Source organism: Pleurodeles waltl, chromosome 11 (genome assembly GCF_031143425.1).
Source record: "Pleurodeles waltl isolate 20211129_DDA chromosome 11, aPleWal1.hap1.20221129, whole genome shotgun sequence".
NCBI lineage: Eukaryota > Metazoa > Chordata > Amphibia > Caudata > Salamandridae > Pleurodeles > Pleurodeles waltl.
The window spans coordinates 331338333-331360878 of record NC_090450.1 but is presented as its reverse complement, the minus strand read 5'-3'; the positions used below and the strand labels follow the sequence as shown (position 1 = coordinate 331360878).

Below are 22546 nucleotides of genomic sequence, written 5' to 3'. Positions count from 1 at the left end.
GCCTCTGGAATTGACCCATCACATAAGGGATGCTTCTATTCCGCAGGATGTAGGCGTCATGCACTGAGCCTGGGAACTTAGCATTCACATGGGAGATGTACTGGTCTGCCAAACACACCTTCTGCACATTCATGGAATGATAACTCTTCCGGTTTCTGTACACCTCTTCACTCCTGCGGGGGTGGTACCAAAGCCACATGTGTCCCATCAATGGCACCTATGATGTTGGGGATATGTCCCAGGGCATAGAAATCACCTTTCACTGTAGGCAAATCCTCCACCTGAGGGAAAACGATGTAGCTCCGCATGTGTTTCAGCAGGGCAGACAACATTCTGGACAACACGTTGGAAAACATAGGCTGGGACATCCCTGATGCGATGGCCACTGTTGTTTGAAATTACCCACTTGCAAGGAAATGGAGTACTGACAGCACCTACACTTGAGGGGGGATTCCTGTGGGATGGCCGATAGCTGACATCAGGTCTGGCTCCAGCTGGGTACACAGTTCCTGGATTGTGGCACGGTCAAGCCTGTAGGTGATGATCACAGGTATTTCCTCCATTGTCGACAGGTCCACCAGCGGTCTGTGCACCAGAGGATGCCGCCATCTCCTCACATGTCCCAGCGGACGGTGCCTATGAAGGACAACAGCGAGCACAGAGTCAAACAACTCAGAGGTACATACCCACAGCTTACACAGAACACGACTCATAATCCGAAAAGTGGCCTGTATGTGTGTTGAGGCTAGGCCTAGGTATGTGTGACGCAGTTAAAAATTAAGCCATGTGGGCTCCTGAAATGGCGGCTGCCTGACCTGTAAAGTGGGACAATGGGATGTGAGATAACTGCCCTGGCGTTGTACACCGTAGCGGTAGGCGGTCGCAGACCGCGGCGCAATGCTGCATTGGTTAACATTGGACCCTATGGGTCCCAGGAGCCACTGACGATGTACGCTGGCGGTGACGGTAGGCACCGTCGCGGACGTTACCGCCATTTTCTCTTTGTTCAATCACTCGATAAATGATCTTCGACAGGAAAGGACCTACACTGCAAGTGCTGCTGTGACCTCGGTCTGGTAGAGACAATGGCTCGAGTGTCTCACTGATGGTGATGGTACGCACCGTCGCGGACGTTACCGCCATTTTCTATCTGTTCAATCACTCGATAAATGATCTTCAACAGGAGAGGACCTACACTGCAAGTGCTGCTGTGACCTCGGTCTGGAAGAGACAATGGCTCGAGTGTCTGGGGAAAGGGCCCCTGCCTTCACATCGGAGGAGTTGGAGAAACTGGTGAAAGGGGTCCTCCCCCAGTACACGCTAATCTACGGTCCTCCAGACAAACAGGTAAGTACACTGGGAGCATGCTGTATGGGCTATGCCTGTGTGGAGTGTGGGGGATGAAAGATGGGGGGGAGATTGAGGCGTGCATGAAACGGCAATAAGTGCATGTGCCACATGGCAAGGGTAGGGATGGGGGCCAATGACTGTGACGGTGCAGTTGGTAATAACTTTTCTTTTCCCCCTGTACAATTCATGTAGGTCAGCGCCCATCAGAAAAAAGATATTTGGCGTGCCATTGCCTAGGACGTCTGGACCCTGGGGGTCTACCACAGACGGAGCACCCACTACCGGAAAAGATGGGAGGACATTCGCCGCTGGAGCAAGAAGACAGCGGAGGCTCAGCTGGGGATGGCCTCCCAACGTGGGAGGGGTGTCTGTCGCACTATGACCCCCCTGATGTTCAGGATCCTGGTGGTGGCGTACCCGGAGTTGGATGGGCACTTGGGGGCATCACAGCAGCCACAAGGGGGTGAGTACACTCTCATCCTGCTGATTTTGCGTGCAGTGGAGGTGTCTGGGTGGGGAGGTGGGGCTGTGGGTTTCCCTAGGCCAGGGCGAGTTTAGTAGGCAAGGTCCCTCCGTAAGGCAGGCCATGTGGCACCCCACCCCACCTGTGTACACTGCCAAGTACACCTAGTCATGCTCCTGTGTCATCCATGTGTGCAGATGTCGTCCATAGCCTTGCAGGCCATGTCCCAGGGATTGAACAGTGGAGCCCAAGTGCGCAGCGTAGTGCAGGGGGCTTCTGTGTCTGTTGTGTCCGCCAACAGTAGCGGTAATGCATGCACTCAACATGTCTTTCTTCTGTCGTCCGCCCCTTTTTGTGGTCTCCCTGTTCTTGTGTGCATTAGCATCATCAGGCGGAGGAGCAGTGCATCGCACATGGTCCTGGAGGGTGACACTACGGAGTATGATTTCACCAGTGGGACGGAGGGCGAGGGGAGCTCCACGGCAGAGACAGGAGCTGACACCAGTGACACGGACTCGTCCTCTGATGGGAGCTCCCTTGTGGCGGCAACATCTGTGCCCCCCACATCTACAGGTACAGCCGCCACCCCCCCCTACCAGCACCGCCCTCCCAGCAGCCCCTCAGCCTTTGCCTGTGCCCGCTCACCCAGGAGGGTGGGCATCACCTTCGCCCCAGGCACCTCAGGCCCTGCCCCAGTCACCCCTGCTGCCCTCAGTGAGGAGGCCATTGACCTCCTCAGGTCCCTCACTGTTGGGCAGTCTACCATTTTGAATGCCATCCAGGGTGTAGAAAGGCAGTTGCAACAAACAAATGCATTCATGGAGGGCATTCATTCTGGTCAGGCGGCCCTTCAGCAAGCTTTTCAGACTCTGGCCTCAGCACTGATGGCAGCCATTGTCCCTGTCTCTAGCCTCCCCCTCCAACTTCCTCCACCCATACCCAATCCCCTGTACCTCAGCCTATCCCAAGCACACCTTCAGACCAGCATGCACACACATCAACACACACGGGAAGCTCAGGCAAACATAAGCACCACACATCCCACAGGCACTCACGCAAGCATCAGACACATACAGACACACCAACATCCACTGCCTCCACTGTGTCCCCCTCCTCTCGTCTACACTCACACCTGCATGCACTACATCTACAGCCACTACTGCCATCACCAGCACACACACCACCACACCCCGCTCATGTGCACTTACCACCCCCAGTACCATTCACACGTCCCCTGTGTCCTATCCCAGTGTGTGTGTCACGCCCCCTCCCAAGATACACAAACGCAGGCACACACCCACCCAACAGCCATCCACCTCACGACAGCCTCCAGCGTATGCACCTTCACCCAAAGTCACCAAACAAACACCTCCTACAACCACAACCTTTCCTCCACTCCCAAACCCCCTCCAGTTACCCATCCCAGTGTCTCCAAAAAACGTTTCCTATCCAACCTTGACCTCTTTCCCACACTTCCCCCACCCCGTCCGTCTCCTAGGGCCCGACTCTCTAGGTCCCAACCTAGCACCTCAGCCACAACATCTCCGGGACCAGTGGTGCCTGTAGTCACCGAAATCTGGAGTGCACCGGCCACCAGGGCAGCCAGTGTGACACGGAGCCACAGCACGGACAGTCCCTCACCTGTGAAGCATGAAAAGTTGGCCAGTGCCCGGCGGGAGAGGGGGAAGACTCCAACCACCAAAGCCGCTCCCAGGGGTCCAGGTGGGAGTGTGGAGTCAGCTGCGACACCTTCCAAGGTGGGGAAGGGCCACAAGAAAGTCAGCAGGTCTGGGAAGAGCAGCACAGCGGAGAAGACCGCCATCATCCCCGCTGCCCAGGAGGCCACCACCAGCACCTGCCCTGCTGCCCAAGAGGCCACCGCCATCATCCTCGCTGCCCAGGAGGCCACCGCCATCATCCCCGCTGCCCAGAAGGCCACCGCCATCATCCCAGCTACCCAGGAGGCCACAGCCAACACAAGCCCTGCTGGGCTAGAGAGGACCGCAAGCACTAGCCCCGCTGGGCTAGAGAGGACCGCCAGCACAAGCCCCGCTTGGCTAGAGAGGACCGCCAGCACAAGCCCCGCTGAGACAGAGAGGACCGCCAGCACCAGCCCCGCTGGGCAAGAGAGGACCACCACCAGCTGAGTCACTGCAAAGGAGCCCGCCGCCACAAGCACCGCTGAACAGGGCACTGCCGCCACAAGCACCGCTGCCAAGGACACCGCTGCTACAAGCACTGCTGAACAGGGCACCGCCGCCACAAGCACCGCTGCCAAGGACACCGTCGCTACAAGCACTGCTGAACAGGGCACTGCCTCTAAAAGCACTGCAGGCCCATGAGCGCCAAATGCTCTGACGCTACTGAGGCCACCACGAGCAGGATGAAGCACTCTGGGCACAAGGCCCCCTCCAGAACCAGTGGAGATTGACATCCACTACCTCAGTCCTTGGCAGGATGAAGCACTCTGGGCACAAGGCCCCCTCCAGAACCAGTGGAGATTGTCATCCACTACCTCAGTCCTTGGCAGGATGAAGCACTCTGGGCACAAGGCCCACTCCAGAACCAGTGGAGACTGTTATCCACTTGAGTGACTGTGGCTTTGCACTCCCCAGGATGGAACACTGGGCGATCCACCCACTGTAGAGACTTGAGAGATTGTGGCTTTGCACTCCCCAGGATGGCACAGTGGGCAACCCACCCACTGTAGAGACTTTAGAGACTGTGGCTTTGCACTCCCCAGGATGGAACAGTGGGCAACCCACCCACTGTAGAGACTTGAGAGACTGTGGCTTTGCACTCCCCAGGATGACACAGTGGGCAACCCAACCACTGTAGAGACTTGAGAGACTGTGGCTTTGCACTCCCCAGGATGGAACAGTGGGCATGTGGCCCCCTCGTGGATTTGGCGTCATGAACTCAACCAGCTGAGGTGCCCCCCCTTTCCCTCCCCATGAGGTGCCTGTTTTATTGGTATTTGATGCCCCTGCAGTGTTCTCTCCGTCATGGTCGGGGATCTTGTGTGGGCCTCGCCCATACCGTGTGGGCCCAGTGTTCCACGGACTTCAATGGAGCACTACCTGGACTACTATTGTTGGTGTATATATTTGTTTTTAGTGTGTATATATATTTTTGCGTACTGGATTTTCATATATTACAATGGTTACACTCATTTCCTTTGGTCTTTATATTCTTCCGGAGGGGTTAGGGGGTGTAACTGTAATGTATCAATATGTATTAGTGTTTGTGTTGTGGTGGGTGAGTGTGGGGGTGGGGGTGTTGCGTGTTCCGTGTGTCCCTGTTTTTTCCCTCCCCCTCCCCTGTGTTGTAGGTGCAGTAGTCACTGTGGTCTTCGCTGCCGGCGTTCGTGCTCCTGGTAGAAGATCAAGAAGATAAGGGCTGGCAGGATCTGCAGCTCTGGTTCCATGGCGTCCTGATTCCTCGTGGGGTGTGTAGAGGTGAGCGTTTTCCCTTTGAAGTCCTGTTTCCGCCGTGTTTTTGTCCGCAGTGAATCCGCCCCGGAAAAGGTGGCGGATTGGCCTGTTGTGATACTGTGGGCTTTACATTGTCCTCTGTCTGTCTGTTGGCGGTGACCGCCGCGCTGTTTGTTTGTACCGCCGTGGCGGTCGGAGTGTTAAAGTAGCTGTCTTTGTTGGCGGTTTCCGCCACGGTCGTAATTCTATTTTTTTTTACCACCGGCCTGTTGGCGGTCTTACCGCCGCTTTAGCACCGTCCGCCAGGGTTGTAATGACCACCCAAGTGCCAGTTGCCAAAAAGGCAGCCAAAACTTTGGTGTCAGGTTGCGGCCAGCCAATCATGGCATTGCTTTTGCCTTGCAGTGTGTGAGTGTATGAGTTGGTATGTGAGTGGGTGTGTGAGTGGCTCTGTGAATGGCTGTGTGAGTGGTTTTGTGGCTATGGGTATGCAAGTGGTTCTGTTGTTGATTGAGTGGGTATGTGAGTGTGTGAATGGGTGTGTGAGTGGGTGTGTGATTGGCTGTGTAGGTACGTGGGTGTGTGAATATGACTAGGTGTGTTAGTGGGTGTGTGAGTGGCTGTGTGGGTCCGTGACTGGGTGTGGTAGTGGTTTTGTGGGTATATGTGTGGGAGTGTGACTTTGTGAATGGGTGTGTGTGTGTCTGTTAGTAGGTGTGTTTTTAATTGTGCTCTGGATCCACAGATCCATCGTAGAGTCACATAGGTGGCCACGCTGAGCACTGGAGTGGACCTGCAGATCCTTGTGCACCCCAAACATTTTTTGGGGCAAATTCTTACCCATGAGGGGCCCCTCACAGACCCCTCTATCAGTTCTATGGGGTCAGGATACCTGTCTCCTAACACCTTATATCATATTTCATTGTTAATCCCCCTTGGCTTCTTGGTGGTCTTCCTGGTCAGAGCACTATCACACATGCTCCTGCTCCTTTATGACAATGACACTTTGATACCAACTGTACATTGCAACCCTTTTTTGTTTATTAAACACACGTATACACTTCTAGAGTCTAAGCTACAGGTGCACAGTGGCAAGCCAAACCATCAACCCTTCACAAAAACTCTCCAACAACTTCTCCAACTTATTCCATGAAAAAATCACCAAGATCTACAGCAGCTTCGAACATCAGGCAGCCCTCATCGACCTTCCCAACCTGCTAACCTTATCAACCAAAGACTACCAACTGACACCATGGAATCCTCTATCCATCGGGGACACATCAGTATTATTGGAGACAGTTCACTCAGGTGCTACCACAGACCAATGCCCCACCATATCTATAACCTGGGAAGAGCCACGATCAGAGCTGCACTCACTTCCATCATTAACACCTCCCTCAAAACAGCTAACTTCCGAGATATATAGAAACATGCCAAAATCACTGCACTCCTTACAAAACTCACAGCTGATCTTGAAGTACTCAGCAACTCCCAACCCATCTCGCTGCTCCCTTTTCAAGTTAAAGTAATTGAGGAGACCACCAAAAGACGACACTTGGATCACCTAGAGTGCTACACACATTAAGATGACTCACAGTCAGGATTCTGAAACAACCACAGCACAAAAACAGCCATCATCTCTGTCACAGACAACATATGCACCATCCTCGACTGTGTACAGACCACTTCCCTCTTCCTTCTAAAATTCTGATGACCAGATTATTGGGCACACAGTCTGACTTTAACAATCTCTCTGAGCTCATTTTTTGAGCACGATCCACATGCTTTACTCCTCTCTTCGACAAGAGTTTATGCCAATGGTCAACTATGTAACATAATACCCATCTCTCAGAGTACAAGAAATGCTTGTCTGTTGTCCTATTTAGGCCATGTGTAAGCCAATACCTTTTAAAAAAAAAAAAAAAAAAAAAAAAAAAATATATGCATATAGACGTACATAGAGGGTCTTTAGCCATTGGTCTTCACCTGTTGTGAGCTCTACAGTCATTCAAAATTTACTTCTGCCTACTATAGTAAACGCCTACCATAGTATACAGCATGGTACAGCCCAGGTTCGTCACAAGCTCTTCTCACTGTGAGTGACCTCATTTTGCTTGTGCACATTCACCTAAAAACGATTCCTCTTGAGTCCAGGGCTGGTAGTCCAATCTGGAATGTTTTTTTCTTATTTGTCTTGTGGTGCCACTGACCTCCCTGCGAATCTTTGCTTAAAATATTTATTTGAATGTACAATTTTGATAAACAGATCCCTTGTCCTGCATACCCAGTGAAACATACCACCCTTACATTTATTTCACCTAAACAAATATTTGCAACGTTTTTTTTTGTTTCGTGCCCTTTGGGGCATATACTGCCAGCATGGTACCTATTAATCAACAGGATTTTGTTTCGATCCCAGCTGGGCCCTTTTCTTTCATAAACAACCTTTACATATATTGGTGATGCAATTTTCAAAAGAACAAATTGTATGGCGACATGAACTTTTTATTTACTACCAGTAGAGTCTTACTTATGTGCACAGGCGTGTCAGTAAACATTACTACACGCTGTTTATGGTCTCTTGCTTTATTCCAAATGTTTATGCATGTCAAATAATGAGACTTTCAAATAACTACAACTATATATTAACAGAACCCCCTGCGACGCAGTGTGTGTGACCTAAGGTGTTAACCTCTTAGCTGCTGGGCCTCCCCCCCCCCCCCTCCGTGCTGAGCCCTTTTTTGGCTATTTGGGGTAGTTCGCGCTTAGGCCTTCATAACTTTTTGTCCACATAAGCTATCCACGCCAAATTTGCGCCCTTTTTTCCAACATCCTAGGGATTCTAATGGTACCCAGAGTTTGTGGTTTCCCCTGGAGGAGACCAAGAAATTAGCCAAAATACAGTGAAAATTTCGTTTTTTTAAAAAAAATGGGAAAAAAGGGCTGCCAAAGAAGGCTTGTGGTTTTTTCCCTGAAAATGGCATCAACAAAGGGTTTCTGGTGCTAAAATCACCATCTTCCCACCTTTCAGAAACGGGCAGACTTAAATCAGAAAACCTCATTTTTCAACACAATTTTGGAATTTTACTGGGACATACCCCATTTTTACTATTTTTGGTGCTTTCAGCCTCCTTCCAGTTAGTGACAGGAATGGGTGTGAAACCAATGCTGGATCCCGGAAAGCTAAACATTTCTGAAAAGTAGACAAAATTCTGAATTCAGCAAGGGGTCATTTGTGTAGATCCTACAAGGTTTTCCTACAGAAAATAACAGCTGAAATAAAAAAATATTGAAAGTGAGCTGAAAAAAACGGCAATTTTTCTCCATGTTTTATTCTGTAACTTTTTCCTGCAATGTCAGATTTTTTAAAGCAATATACAGTTACGTGTGCTGGACTCTTCCGGTTGCGAGGATATATAGGGCTTGTAGGTTCATCAAGATCCCTAGGTACCCAGAGCCAATAAATGAGCTGCACCTTGCAATGGGTTTTCATTCTACACCTGGTATACAGCATTTAATTTGCTGAAATATAAAGAGTGAAAAATAGGTATCAAGCAAACCTTTGTATTTCCAAAATGAGCATAAGATAAGGTGTTGAGAAGCAGTAGTTATTTGCACATCTTTGAATTCCGGGGTGCCCATACTAGCATGTGAATTACAGGCCATTTCTCAAAAAGACGTCTTTTTACACACTGTCTTACATTTGGAAGGAAAAAATGTAGAGAAAGACAAGGGGCAATAACACTTGTTTTGCTATTCTGTGTTCCCCCAAGTCTCCCGATAAAAATAGTACCTCACTTGTGTGGGTAGGCCTAATGCTCGCGACAGGAAATGCAACATGGACACATCACATTTTTACATTGAAATCTGACATGTTTTTTGCAAAGTGCCTACCTGTAGATTTTGGCCTCTAGCTCAGCTGGCATCTGGGGAAACCTAGCAAACCAGTGCATTTTTGAAAACTAGAGACCTAGGGGAATCCATTATGGGGTGACTTGTGGTGCTCTGACCAGGTTCTGTTACCCAGAATCATTTGCAAACCTCAATATTTGGCTAAAAAACACATTTTCCTCACATTTCGGTGACAGAAAGTTCTGGAATCGGAGAGCAGTCACAAATTTCCTTCCACCCAGCGTTCCCCCAAGTCTCCCGATAAAATAGATACCTCACTTGTGTGGGTAGGCCAAGCGCCCGCGACAGGAAATGCCCCAAAACACAATGTGGACACATCACATTTTTTCATAGAAAACAGGTGTTTTTTACAAAGTGCCTACCTGTGGATTTTGGCCTCTAGCTCAGCCGGCACCTGGGGAAACCTAGCAAACTAGCACATTTTTAAAAACTGGAGACCTAGGGGAATCCAAAATGGGGTGACTTGTGGGGCTCTGACCAGGTTCTGTTACCCAGAATCCTTTGCAAACCTCAAAATTTGTTTAAAAAAACACATTTTCCTCACATTTCGGTGACAGAAAGTTCTGGAATCTGAGAGGAGCCACAAATTTCCTTCCACCCAGAGTTCCCCCAAGTCTCCCGATAAAAATGGTACCTCACTTGAGTGGGTAGGCCTGGTGCCCGCGACAGGAATAGATCACACAACGGTCAATGTTGGTCCTTACATGAGGCAGCTGTTGACCCTGGGGTGATCCATTCCTGACGCAGGCACTAGGTGTAGGCACTCAAGTGGGGTAGTGTTTTTATCAGGACAAGTGAGGAATCACTGGGTGGTAGGAATTTTGTGGATCCCAGCATATTCCTGTAGTTTGTGTGACAGAAATGCGAGAAAAATATAGTTTTTATTCAACATTTCAGCTTTGCAGGGTATGCTGGGTAAGAAAACTTTGGGGAATCCACACAAGTCACACCTCTGTGGACTACCCTGAATGTCTAGTTTCCAGAAATGTTTGGGTTTGGCGTGTTTCTCTATATGGCTGCCGAACCCAGGACCAAAAACGCAATTTCCTGTCTTACAAAACTAGTTTGTTTTGCGATAGATAATTTTGATGTCTCCACAATACGATTTGGGCGGTGGAATTTGGGGCTGAACTAAATTGGGGAGCTCCCAAGAGAGCACTCTCTCTCTCTGCTTGCTGCCGCATTCACCTGCTCTCTGGGTTGGGCTAACCCACTATTACCCAGTTGCACAGACTGTGCTTGCGAAGGGACAGCAGGACTGTCCTCATCACCTCCGTCATAATTTACTGGAAGAGGAGTTATTGAATGGGACTCCTTCGACTGAAAATCACTCCCAGAGTCTGCGCCATTGTCCTATCCCTCAGATGCTGTCTCAGTATCTGATGTCTCAGTCTCTGATCCTATGTCAGAGCTGTCCTCTAAAACCCGAGTGACGGCAGCAGTCATCCATCAAGATGCTATCTCTGCTATTGGCCAAACTGTTGCTCTAAAACACCAGCCTCCGTAGACAGTCACAAAATCGATGGTGTGTGTGAGATACGTGCAACAGTAGAGGCCACCTTACCTTCGCTTCTTCCCTCAATCAGCACGTTCTTTCAAGACACTCAAAAAACACCTTGTCACATACCATTCGTCACAGTCTTTAGCACCTCCTGCGTCCAGTAAAACAATCATTATTGGTGCTCCCACTCCCACTCCCTCCTCCTCGGATTCCCTCATTGCCACCCAGCAAAAGTGCCCTCATCTCTCCATAGCCGCCCTCCACCTTGCACATACATTTAATTTGTATTATAGCGCAGGTAATGGCTGACTTTACTAATGTACTCAGCTATTTACATAAAATACAGATTTGCTCTTTGCAGTAGGCATATAAACCTTCTGCGCTTCTTTATGGCACTAAAACTGCCACTAGACAAGTCTGACCCTTTTGTAGCAGAAACATAATCACAATACTTACTTGACTTTTTTATTGCTGCCTAAAAGCTACAGTTGAAAAGCGTCAGTTGAAGTATGTGCATTGCTTTGAAGACGCAAGCTGCAACTGCAAGACAACTGGTGGCAAATAAATATATATATATATATATATATACATATATATATATATATATATATATATAAATATATATATATATATATCACTTTCATATGTGGGTCTGGTTTTTCTGGGGGCCGATCGCAGCCCCCAGGGAAACCACACACGTATTGCCAAAAGTGATATATATATATATATATATATATATATATATATATATATATATATATATATATATATTTATCTACATAGATATATCTATAGATAGATCTATATATATATATACATATATCTATATATATCTATAGATCGATCTATAGATATATCCATGTAGATAGATATATCTACATAGATATATCTATATATATAGATCTATATATATATATATATATATATATATATATATATATTTAGTTTTTGTATGGTTTCCTTGGGGGCCAAAATGGCCTCCAGGAAAACCCTACAACAACTAAAAAAAATATTGCCCACACAGGGGGTCGCCCTGCCCACGGACGACCCCCTGTCCATTTATGCATTTATTTATTTATTTATTGTAAATAAAATTTAGCCCCTGTGGGGGCCCCTACCTTTTTTTAAAAAAAATATGCCCCCGGGGGGGCGGCCCGTTTTCCGAGGGGGCCGACACCCCCCAAGTGAAATCCCTGGTGTCTAGTGGTGTTTCCTGGCCCCGGATCGCAGCACAGCGAGTCTCCCCTTTCTTACGAGGCCTTCCCGAACGTGGGAAGGCCGTTTGTTGTCCACGCACCCGAGGATTTATTAACCCCCTCCCTGGTGTCGGCCACTGGTCGTGACCCGCACCAGGGAGGTAGTGCGGGCGTCGGCCAGTGGCAGACGCCCGCATCCAAGGGGTCAAGACACCCAGCTGTTATTTACAATGTTTATTGTTCAAGTGCAGACAGGGCCATTTATTTGAATAAATAATCGTTGCAGAAAGTGGTACTAAAGTACATTTTAAACCAGGATTGGGGCTGGTGACACTATGGGTGTTTTTTATTACCTAAAATGATCTTTCTTCTCTTTGTATGGCTCTTGTTTTACAAAAAAGATCCTACTTGTTGCAGTTGCCGGTGTCTGTTGTGTACTAAGCACATCCACATCAAAACTCTGGTACAGGTGACTGAGATTGGGCTGGAAATGAAGCCAGAGCTGGTAACTCTGGCAGCCGCACCCCATGGTACAGTTAGAATGCGAACTTGCTCATTGCTCTCAAAGCACCGAATTGCAGCACTATTATGGGCCAGATGTAGAAAGCATTTTGCATGGTGCAAACTACGAAAATCGCAGTTTGCACCATGCAAAATGCCTTTTGCAATGCACATTCACAATTCGCGAGTTGGTACCAACTCGAAAATTGTGAATTTGACTCGCAAATAGGAAGGGGTGTTCCCTTCCTATTTGCGACTCGCATCGTTATGCTAAATTGCTTTGTGACTGAGCGAATGCGGTCGCAAAGCAATTCGCAGTTACCACCAGTGTCACACTGGTGGTAACTCATTCGCAAAAGGGAAGGGGTCCCCATGGGACCCCTTCCCCTTTGTGAATGTTGACAATAAGGATCTTTCAGAGCAGGCAGTGGTCCAATGGACCACTGCGTACTCTGAAAAACCAAAACCAAAAGGTTTCGTTATTTTTTTTTATTTTGCAACTCGTTTTCCTTTAAGGAAAACGGGCTGCAAAATAAAATTAAAAAACTGCTTTATTTAAAAAGCAGTCACAGACATGGAGGTCTGCTGACTTCAGCAGGCCACCATCCCTGTGAGTGCAGGGACTCGATATTGGGTCGCAAAATGCAACCCACCTCATTAATATTAATGAGGTGGGTCTTTGCGACCCCATAGCGACTCGCAGTCGGTGTCTGAGACACCGTACTGCATCCGATTTTTGCGAATCGGAAATTGCGAGTCGGACCTACTTGCAATTTCCGATTCGCAAAATCGGAAATTGCTACATCTGGCCCTATATTCCAGCCAGTCCTTTAGGAGCCAGCCGCATGTAAACAATGCTAATATCACGTAACTTAGTCTCAAAATCAAATGCTAAGCATGCAGAAACAATACTGGCTGCCCAAATCGCCTAAAGAATCACAATTTAATCAAAGCTTGGACTACTACACATTCTAAGATTGCAGTACAAATAAATAGCAAGAATAACTGATCAAACAAAATGACATACCATTAGATTCAGCAAAGCAGCAAGCATCATCAGTGAGCACCCTAACTAACCTTCAGATTAGAATAGCATGTTTGGACTTCATGAAGAAGAAATTTTGTCAACCTAAATTTAGAAAAATATCTAGCTATGGCTCTATCAAAAGGAGTGGTTGGTACCTACGGACAAAAGCAAATAGACATAATAATCAGTAACATCATGTTATACTTTGCCTCAGTATGGTTCAGCAAGCTGTGACAATCTTCGACAATTGGTTATCAGTTCAGTCAGCAAGGCATCAGAATTCAGCATTAAAGTTCAGGAAAAGCAAAGTCTCTTCATACAGTTCGGAAAAGAATAATAACTAAACACTTAAGAAGAATGGGGAGAATGGCACATCTCCTCCTGGTGCACTCTGGCTAAGTTAGATTTCCCAAACTACTTCCCACATTGACATTGGTCAAAGAATTGTACTTTACGTTTAGTCCATGACATTAGAACCCGAAATCAAAGAATGTACTACTACATGGTTCACATGTCGATGATTGACCCCTCTTCTCCTGTTCCCATCGTTGGGCTTGTCAGGTATCAATATTGTATCAGCTTAAACTCCAGTAAGTGCGTCCATTGGCTGCTCCTGGGAAGGTCGCCTTTACACACACTTAGTTATACATTGTATCCCTAACTGGTACAACAAATCTTAGCAAACAGTTCTCTGGAGAAAGAATTTCAGCTACTGGCATTTGGTCAACGCAGTGGAAAATCACAATTTAATTCTCTAAGTAGCCATTTTAATTTGCCTAAGAATTGCAGCTTGACGTGAGGCCGTACAACTAGGCCCAAGACCTCGCTAAATTAAGGCCTATGATTAATAAAGCAAATACATAATACATAACCTTTAAAATAGCATACTACTACATTAATCCAAACATGAGCTCAACACTTTTCAAGAATAAGCTGTTAATAAGTACACTTCGTGAACATTGGCGATCCCTTAAGTAGCACAACTTCAAATGCGTGTATTACTTCTCTACATTAACTCATTTGCAATGAAAAATCAACACTCAGAATACATGAATGTTCGTTAGTAAAATTCAGAGCTAGCACAACTACTATCCCTACTTGTATCACCACCAGCACGACTATCATCCTTACCACTTCTACCGCCACTATAATGCTCTCAATTGTTTGTGTGTGTGTGTGTACAAAAGCATTGTGCGTTTAATGTTGCTTTGTGTATGTAAATGAAAGAGTATTGTAGAAATAAATGAATGACATAGTGTGTGTCACCGGTAAAAAAAGCCAGACCTATAGCCTTTGCGACTGCTTATTATCATTGGCTTAGCAGTAAAGCCCATTTTGTCTTTCAGTCATACAAGCAGTTAGGAGCATATTTCTGGAAAAGTGGCGCTTCATTCATGATGCACCACTTTTCTAGCGCTCCATTGAGTCCCCCTAATGACATCATTTGTGAGACGTATTTACAGTACAGTATACCATGGTGGTTGTGTCCACATTAGCATCATAGTTTATGGCACAACTGTGGCACGTTGCTGGATAAGCACCATAAATTATGGCGCTAATGCAGCAAAGTACAGGAAGGCACATTTTTTTCAATGGAAGCATCATCTTAACACCTGCCCTAGGCAGGTGTTTATAATAATGCTAAAAATGGCGTTGTGAGATCTAGTAAATTTCATTGTGCCATTTTTCTGGGCCTCCCTACGTGGGAACACCCCCCTTGCACAAATTATGCATGGCACAGGCATAATGTGGCGCAAGGGTTTACAAAGTGGTGCAATGCTTGCATTACGCCACTTTGTAAATATGGCAAGTGGGAAATGCCACATTAACACCATGCTTGCATTAAAAAATGACTCAAAAGTGGTGCAAGGTGGCGCTAAGAGCATCATAAATATGCCCCTTGCAACGTTTTGTTACCTAAGGCTAGTACATTAATTGGGATACATTTGAAATTTCCCCACTTACTCCAATATTATGCATATTCCAATTTGGCTACCCTTTAAAAGGTATTGCGGTACTATTAACTACCAAGGTATCCAGTTAAACAAAGCCGTGGGAACCATGTGAGGGTAAGCTACATTGATCAATTTAAAAAACTGGAAATGTAGACAGATGAATGAAGCTGCCATTGTGAATCTGTGCAGACTGCTATTAGGAAAATGCTAAGAGTTTTTTTTATTTATATTTGCTAATCTCAATTCCTCTATCCAACTCTTTTTTTAATAAACTGAGGTCAGGTTTGCTATGTGTCTCAGGGCTAGTAAGCAGGTCAGAGTCAAGTGCACTTATTTTTCCGCATTATATGTTAACCAAGTGGGAAAAACACAGAGCTCTGAAAGACCGGAGAAGAGAAAGATATCAAAATCGTCTCAAAAGGAGAAAGCAAGAACCAGCAACTGTGATATAAAAGAGAAGGGAGTGTCTACAGTGGATTAAGGAGGCTTGAGGAGGATTCAAGGCTATCAGCATTTGTATTGCACAGGGCTCTTCCATTTTCTATGGGGCCCTGCACATGGCCACTTCTGTCAGGCTGGGAGCTCCTGGTTGAGGGGTTGCGCCCCGACCTCCAAATTAGGATCCCAGTGACTGGGAGAGAGCATCAGCGTGGCCCAGTAAGTACAGCTAGTGCTCCCTGGTCACACACACACAGATGAGCCTTGAGGCTAGCACTGGCCTTTGGGGGAAGGGGAGTGGAGTCTGAGGGCTGAAGGGCTGCCCGAGGTAGGTATCCTGCAGACACATGGATCCCCTGCACAAACATTGCATTTAGGAACATGATCTTAAAAGGGTGGTAGGTTGCCCCATATGGAGAGCCTGCCCCAGGGCCACCTAGACGTGGGTGGTGCAATGACTGGGGTGCCTCCATAGGAATCAGTCATGATCTCATCCGTAGTCACTGAAATTGTTAAGCGGAATGGACTTTAGCTAATGCTAAGAACTCAGATGTATCTGCATACTCTGTTGAGGTTCGGCATACAAAAGAACTTTGTAAATCAATATGTAAATAACGTGGGTGTTAGGGCGTAAAGAATTCTGGTTGCTTTAAATGTAGAGTTGTGTTTCTGTTGTAAATAAAATATGGCTGGAGGTTTACCATCCCCTAACCCAAAGAGCTGAGTTTTACTTCTCCAAAGTAATTGTGGACTGCATGGAGGGGAATTGGTGGGGGAGAGGGGTTGGCGGGAGGACTCAGTGGTATCTGGCCATGTGGGAGCAGAGCGTTTATTTGCATCAGCCGTGGGCTTCTAAGCCGTGCTTCAGGCACTGGCACTCTTTATTTCACAAATGACTGCAGATTGCCGGAAACAGGGAAACTTTCAGACCCATTTGTCTCTTGTAATATATAGCCTCGTAAGCACAACACCCTAGTTTCTGGTTTTAGCTCCAATTCTAAGCATAGGCTTCTCCAAGTTTGTTCACTAAAAAACCATATCAACTACAGGAACCCAAAGAAATATTTGTGCTGTGAAGCCTACACATGGGCCTTGGCATGCTCAAGCTAGGACAGGTGATTTACTTTAATTATGTTGTCTCTTATACCACTCCTGAATAATCCTAATATACCTTTGACTCTAGAGAAACGATCTAAGACAATCATTCAGGGCATGAAGACCTGGTGGTGAGTGATCTCGTTTCAGAAGGTAAATATCCATTGTTGCTTCGACCCATAGGAGAGGTGACTCACCATCAGTGATGGGATTGTGCTTCTCACTGCCTCATACATTGAAAGCACTTTATCCAACTTCCTCTAGCCCACAGCACAAGCGTGAAGTGCCTATTAAAGCAATCATGACTAATGAGCCAAAACTATAGGCTTGCTTCCTGTACACTGTAGCCCTAATAAGCTGTTTCTGAAGGACTCAGAGACAAGGGTGTTTTGGGAGATGGAGCTCGGATCTGCTTCCACTGATGGTATTTTGGGATATCATTGTAGATACGTTTGGGAAATGTCTATAAAAAGTAGTCACAAACACATACATCCTTTACATATATTGTTTGACTTAAATATCATGCCTTAAATGTTGTTTTCAAAAATATCATCCAATTATTAGTAGATTGTTTCAATGGTAATTCAATTGGGTGGTATTTCTGTAAAGAATATTTAGGATACAATATTTATGTCAGATGATATCATGTCCACAATGTTCCTCTACCACACCTTGCAGTTCTATACCTTGCCTAATCATGCAAAACAATTGATTTTTTGACTACAGCTCTTTCACACCTGGAAGACAATTGGAGAAATGGACATTCCTTACTTTTAGATTGTTGCCTTACTGGGGTTGTAGCAAATATTGCCAATATCAGTAGGAGGTGTGTCACAATAGCTTTGCTTGTGGCAAAGTGTAGGGTGGCTAAGTGATGGTGGTGTCACTCCCAACTAAAGTTATGGACTGGGTAGGAGATTGTATGGGTGCAAGAAATAGGCAAATGTATATGCTGTTCAGATCAACAAAGCCATCACAATCAATCTTCTTGCATATTTGGCAGACAAGCTTACTATCTCTGGTGGCTCTTGGCACACTCACAGCCAAGATACGATTAGACTGAACACTAAAAAGGGTAAGAAAAGAAATAACAATGAGGCATGCCTTTTCCACCTTTGCACTCAGATCTGAGACAACAACCCTGTATCCATCAGGACTGCCCAACAGTACTCTCACTTCTTCAAAGAACACTACATCACAGTTGGTAAATCATTCACAACCCAGGTACCTCTCCTATCACTTGTTGACTTTATTCTTGCGCTAGCTCGCCTGGTCCTTAGTAAGTAAACTTACAAGGGGACGCATATAGGCCGATGAACCTTTTGGATTGCATGGACTATCCTAGCCATGTAGCGACCAATGTTATCAATATTGAGTTTACCCAATCAATAACCAGTAAAAGAATTATTAATCATTAATCAATTAAATCAACATTTCATGAATAACCACAACTCAATATATGTTTTAGCAATTTTATTTCCCTATTTGTTACACTTCTAAGTCATAAGGTTAATTCAGACTTTATTCAATTCACTTAAAATTAATTCATTAATGACCACCAATAACATAATCTAATCAGAACTTGAGAAAACATATGCTCGAATTCTTCAGCATAAGCCAACAAAGATGAATATAACAGCATTAGTAGCAGAGTTCAGCGATCAGTTTGTCAATCATTTGTCACTGTCACCCAAAGGAACCTTACCTCACTCAGATTAGCATTAGCACGTGGGACTTCATGCGAAAACAATTTAGGACACGAATTTAGAAAACATCTAGCTAATAGAAAAGCTATTTAAGCTACGCAGTTGGTACCTGGAAAGAAAGGCACAAAAGTTAACAATCACATTGTCATAGCTACCTATCCACAGAATGGATCAGCAACAAAGTCAGTCTTCGTCTTCAGGTCATCAATCGATCAGCATTGCATCAGGCTCTCAAGAGCATGAGCCCAGTGACAGAATCTTGAATCACGTTTTCCGACATCTAATATCTGCATCAGTTCTCCCCTCACATCTGAAGATTTTGCATGTTTGTCATGACTTTTTATTAAGGTTACCCAGTCCATCCCCCTAATTCCTAATTGGTCAGTCAATCACCAGTTATTACCCTAACCAATAATGCTTATTTTACAAATCTATAAGTTCGAAGATTACGATGTTCCCAAGGTGTTGATTGGTTCACCGTACAATGTCATCATCATCCGACTCATCAGGTATCGAAAATGTTGTATCTACTTCTTCAGTCAGTGTCTCTATTGTTCGAGTCCTGGGAAAGTACATCTTGTCTGCTCTACACACTATATGTTGCGATTTGATTCACTCATTTCCTGTCCGTCGGTAAATTGCAGAAAATTCCAGCTAAGGAGGCTTCATTAACTTGAGAAGTTCAGGGACAGTTCAATACATTAGCTTCTCTACGGTGGTAGAAATTCAGCTTCTGCATGAGGCCTGGCAAAACAAGGCCACAACTTCGGCTAAGTTAGCTCTACAATATAATTCAAAACATATGTTATACAACTTAATATGACAAATTACTACATTATTATTATACGTTTTCAATATTTCACACATTTTTTAGTCATTTTAGTATAATTCATGAATGATGACAGCCACTCTTCGTGGGCACATTTTCGAACGTGCACATTAATTTTTCTACATTTAACTTTTACTATAATTTTCTTGTTAATCAAAATGCATAACACACATTAATACTTCAAATTAACATATCTGCGTCAGCACTTGTCTTTGACCCTGTGCAGAGTGCTCTACTGCCTTGTGGCTATGTTCGTGCAACAGAAATACCAGATGGCTAACAGAATATCGGTCAAACAAATATAGTGCGAACAGAATATCATGTCAAAAATATCAAGAATCTAAATATTGAGAAGGTAAGTGGAAATATTCAAGAACAGATTTACTATTCCTTACTCCACATCCATGCACCTTGAAGATATATATATCGTCAAAGTACATATATGTGGAGTTAATTGTAGCAAAACTTTGCTTACTCATAAAACCTTACCTTCACAATATTTTTGTCCTCAATACTCTTGACCAATATTTTGCCAACTTAATATTTTTTCCACAATATTTTGTCAAAAAATCTGAAATATCATATACAGACATACATATACTTTTATCTCTGCAGCTATATAATATATTAGAGAGACCTTGCACCACTATTAGTTGCCTCAGAAGAATACTGGTGACATACTGCTAGTATCTTGATGTTGCCAAGTATCCCACATACATATTGCAAATGTCTCTATACTGAAAAACCTATCACATGGGATATAGGGACAGGCACTCACCAGTATTCAGTCTCTCACAGTCGATATGCCATCCTCTCAACACTGCTGTCTTCTCATTTTAAGGTCACAGAGCACGTAAACGAGAAGCAACACGCAAGTGACAATGCTACTGCCTTACACAACACTTCTGTGCGTCCCATGCGTGACAGCCAGATGTCATCTCATCCGCCAACAGCACCAGAGACAAACTATCTGAGGTTGAAGAGGGCTTGCCTCTACTGCTAAGGTTGGGTACAACAGATCGAGGAAAATGCTGCCTCACAGTCAGTGGACATACAACCTGAACACCTGCCACTGTGCTTCAGCAGCGAAAACACAAGGTGATTCACAAAAACTCTTTAAAGGTTGGGCCCCCGTGTAATTATCGGCCTCATGCCATGCACACCTCCAAATGACACATACTTGGGGCACTTGCCACAATGTGCTACACACAATACCATGGAAGGAGATATACCCGTAAAATGAAAATACTGCTCACACCTCACACTAAAAGAACAATTTGCACATAAACATGATTGTCTTTTTTGCAAACACCGCTGCACTAAATAGCAAGTTACACAATACTGGGACTCACTCGACATCCTAAGGGAACCCTCATTCGGATACCAATGAAAGTTGCTACCTGAATCGGGATTACAACAAGTGCAGTAATACTAGGCACGAATGTTATCAGGTACGTAAAACTTGGAGAAATTTCTGAGAGGAAAATTCTCACATTATGAGTTTTATACCTCTGAATGGAGAAAACACGCAATAGTACTGCTTTAGTCTACATTTAGGCCCTCATCGGTAGTCCCTATTTATCTCCTCGGGGAGATACCAGGCTGGATTTAAGCATACTGGCTGGTATTTCCGCTTAAAATGAGTGGAATTGTAAAAAAAAAATCCCACGGAATTTGGAATAACATGCATATCTGGTGTTACCATGTTAAGACACTTTAATTAAAATAACACTAGGATGTTACATAATCTGGGTCTATAACTGCCTCTGGCAGTCTGGGGCCTGAGAATGTCTTGCTTTTGCTCGATAACTGCCAGTCTGTCATGCTTAAAGTGTGCGTTATTACATCTACTGAATAAGAAAAAAGAATAAATACATAAAAATACAATTGAGCTGCAACAATGGTAGCTGGCTAGAGAGGGCCTGACCTTCGGTGCATGTTCGGCTGTGATCAATGAGTTTAGCATAGAGCCCTTCTGTCAGCCTCACCAAGAAAAATGATGCCTGTGATTTGGTTAAGTACATTTATCTGAATATCAATCAGGAAGTATAGTGAATATTATACCTTATGAAGGCTCTCTATAGTACAGAGGCATTGGTGTCTGCGTGGCACACCTCATCCTGCTCACTACAGGCGACAGCTGCACAATACACACCACAGCTTTATTTACTCTTGACTTGTACTTTGTCCAGGTTAGAAAGTGTTAGGTTCAGATGGAAACCTTGGTTTATTGGAGACGCAAGGAACTAGATTTGTTGACAAAGTAGGTAAGGCGACATTCATACCAGTATCAGAACTATGCTAAAGGGGAAATGCATACATTTAGGTAGTCTCCTCTAGAAAAGCTTGGTGGGAGATGTCACATTAGAGAAATGTTTTCTTAAAGCAAGCCCATTTTATGTCACTCTTCTGATCTTTCATTTTTAGTCTGTGTTCTCAATTCCCTTCCGTGTCTAATTTATTGTAATTCTGATCTCCCGCAATGGCACTCCTAAAATGATTTCTGACCTTGTCCCTTTCTTTCATTGTCACACTTCTGTGCCTCACTTCTCATTTTTTCATTATCGGTCAACTCTTGCCTGTGGTAAGTGGGCGAGTTTTCACCATGTTACACCTCAGTTTTCATCCATGGATCTTCCTAATGGAACAGCAAGGATGCCATGGCCCCTCATGTATGCAAGGGAAATGCCCCCACCCTTAATTTAGTAGTAAAACACAGACATTATTTGGGTCCAGATGGCCATTCGCACCCCTGTACCCAGTGCAACTGTACCTGCTGCACCACTGATAGCTAGGTTCCCGAGTCTCCTATTTCATCTCTTCCCACATCACCGCATTGATCTCATTTCCTCTGTTGTCAATATAATCTCTAACCTATACCTCTCCTCTAGCCTCCTTTATGCATCTGATCTGCTCTATTTCCTAGTCCTGTTTTGTTTTATCGTCACCCACTCTATCTCTGAGTTTCTACCATTAAGTCAAATACCTGTAACCTGTGATCACTTTCCATGTCCCTCCTCTTATATTCCTCATATGATCATTTTCCTGAGACATCCCTGCATTTTTTCCCTGTGCCATTTCACACATGGCTTTGCCGTTTTACTGTACTAGGATCTTCCTACAGCTACCGTTCAACTCT

General features: G+C 45.2%; 1 protein-coding gene across 2 annotated transcripts in view; it reads left to right on the top strand.

Moving 5' to 3' along the window:
• Positions 1-22546, top strand: part of LOC138265683 (alpha-1,4-N-acetylglucosaminyltransferase-like) — a 410672-nt gene that overhangs the window by 22924 nt on the left and 365202 nt on the right. Inside the window, exon 1 of one of the 2 annotated variants that reach the window (XM_069213613.1) lies at positions 21637-21670. The exons of the other annotated variant lie outside the window; for it this stretch is intronic. The gene's annotated coding sequence lies outside the window, so the exon portion shown is untranslated. Of the gene's footprint in view, positions 1-21636; positions 21671-22546 lie in introns of those variants that run through there. 2 annotated transcript variants of the gene reach the window in all.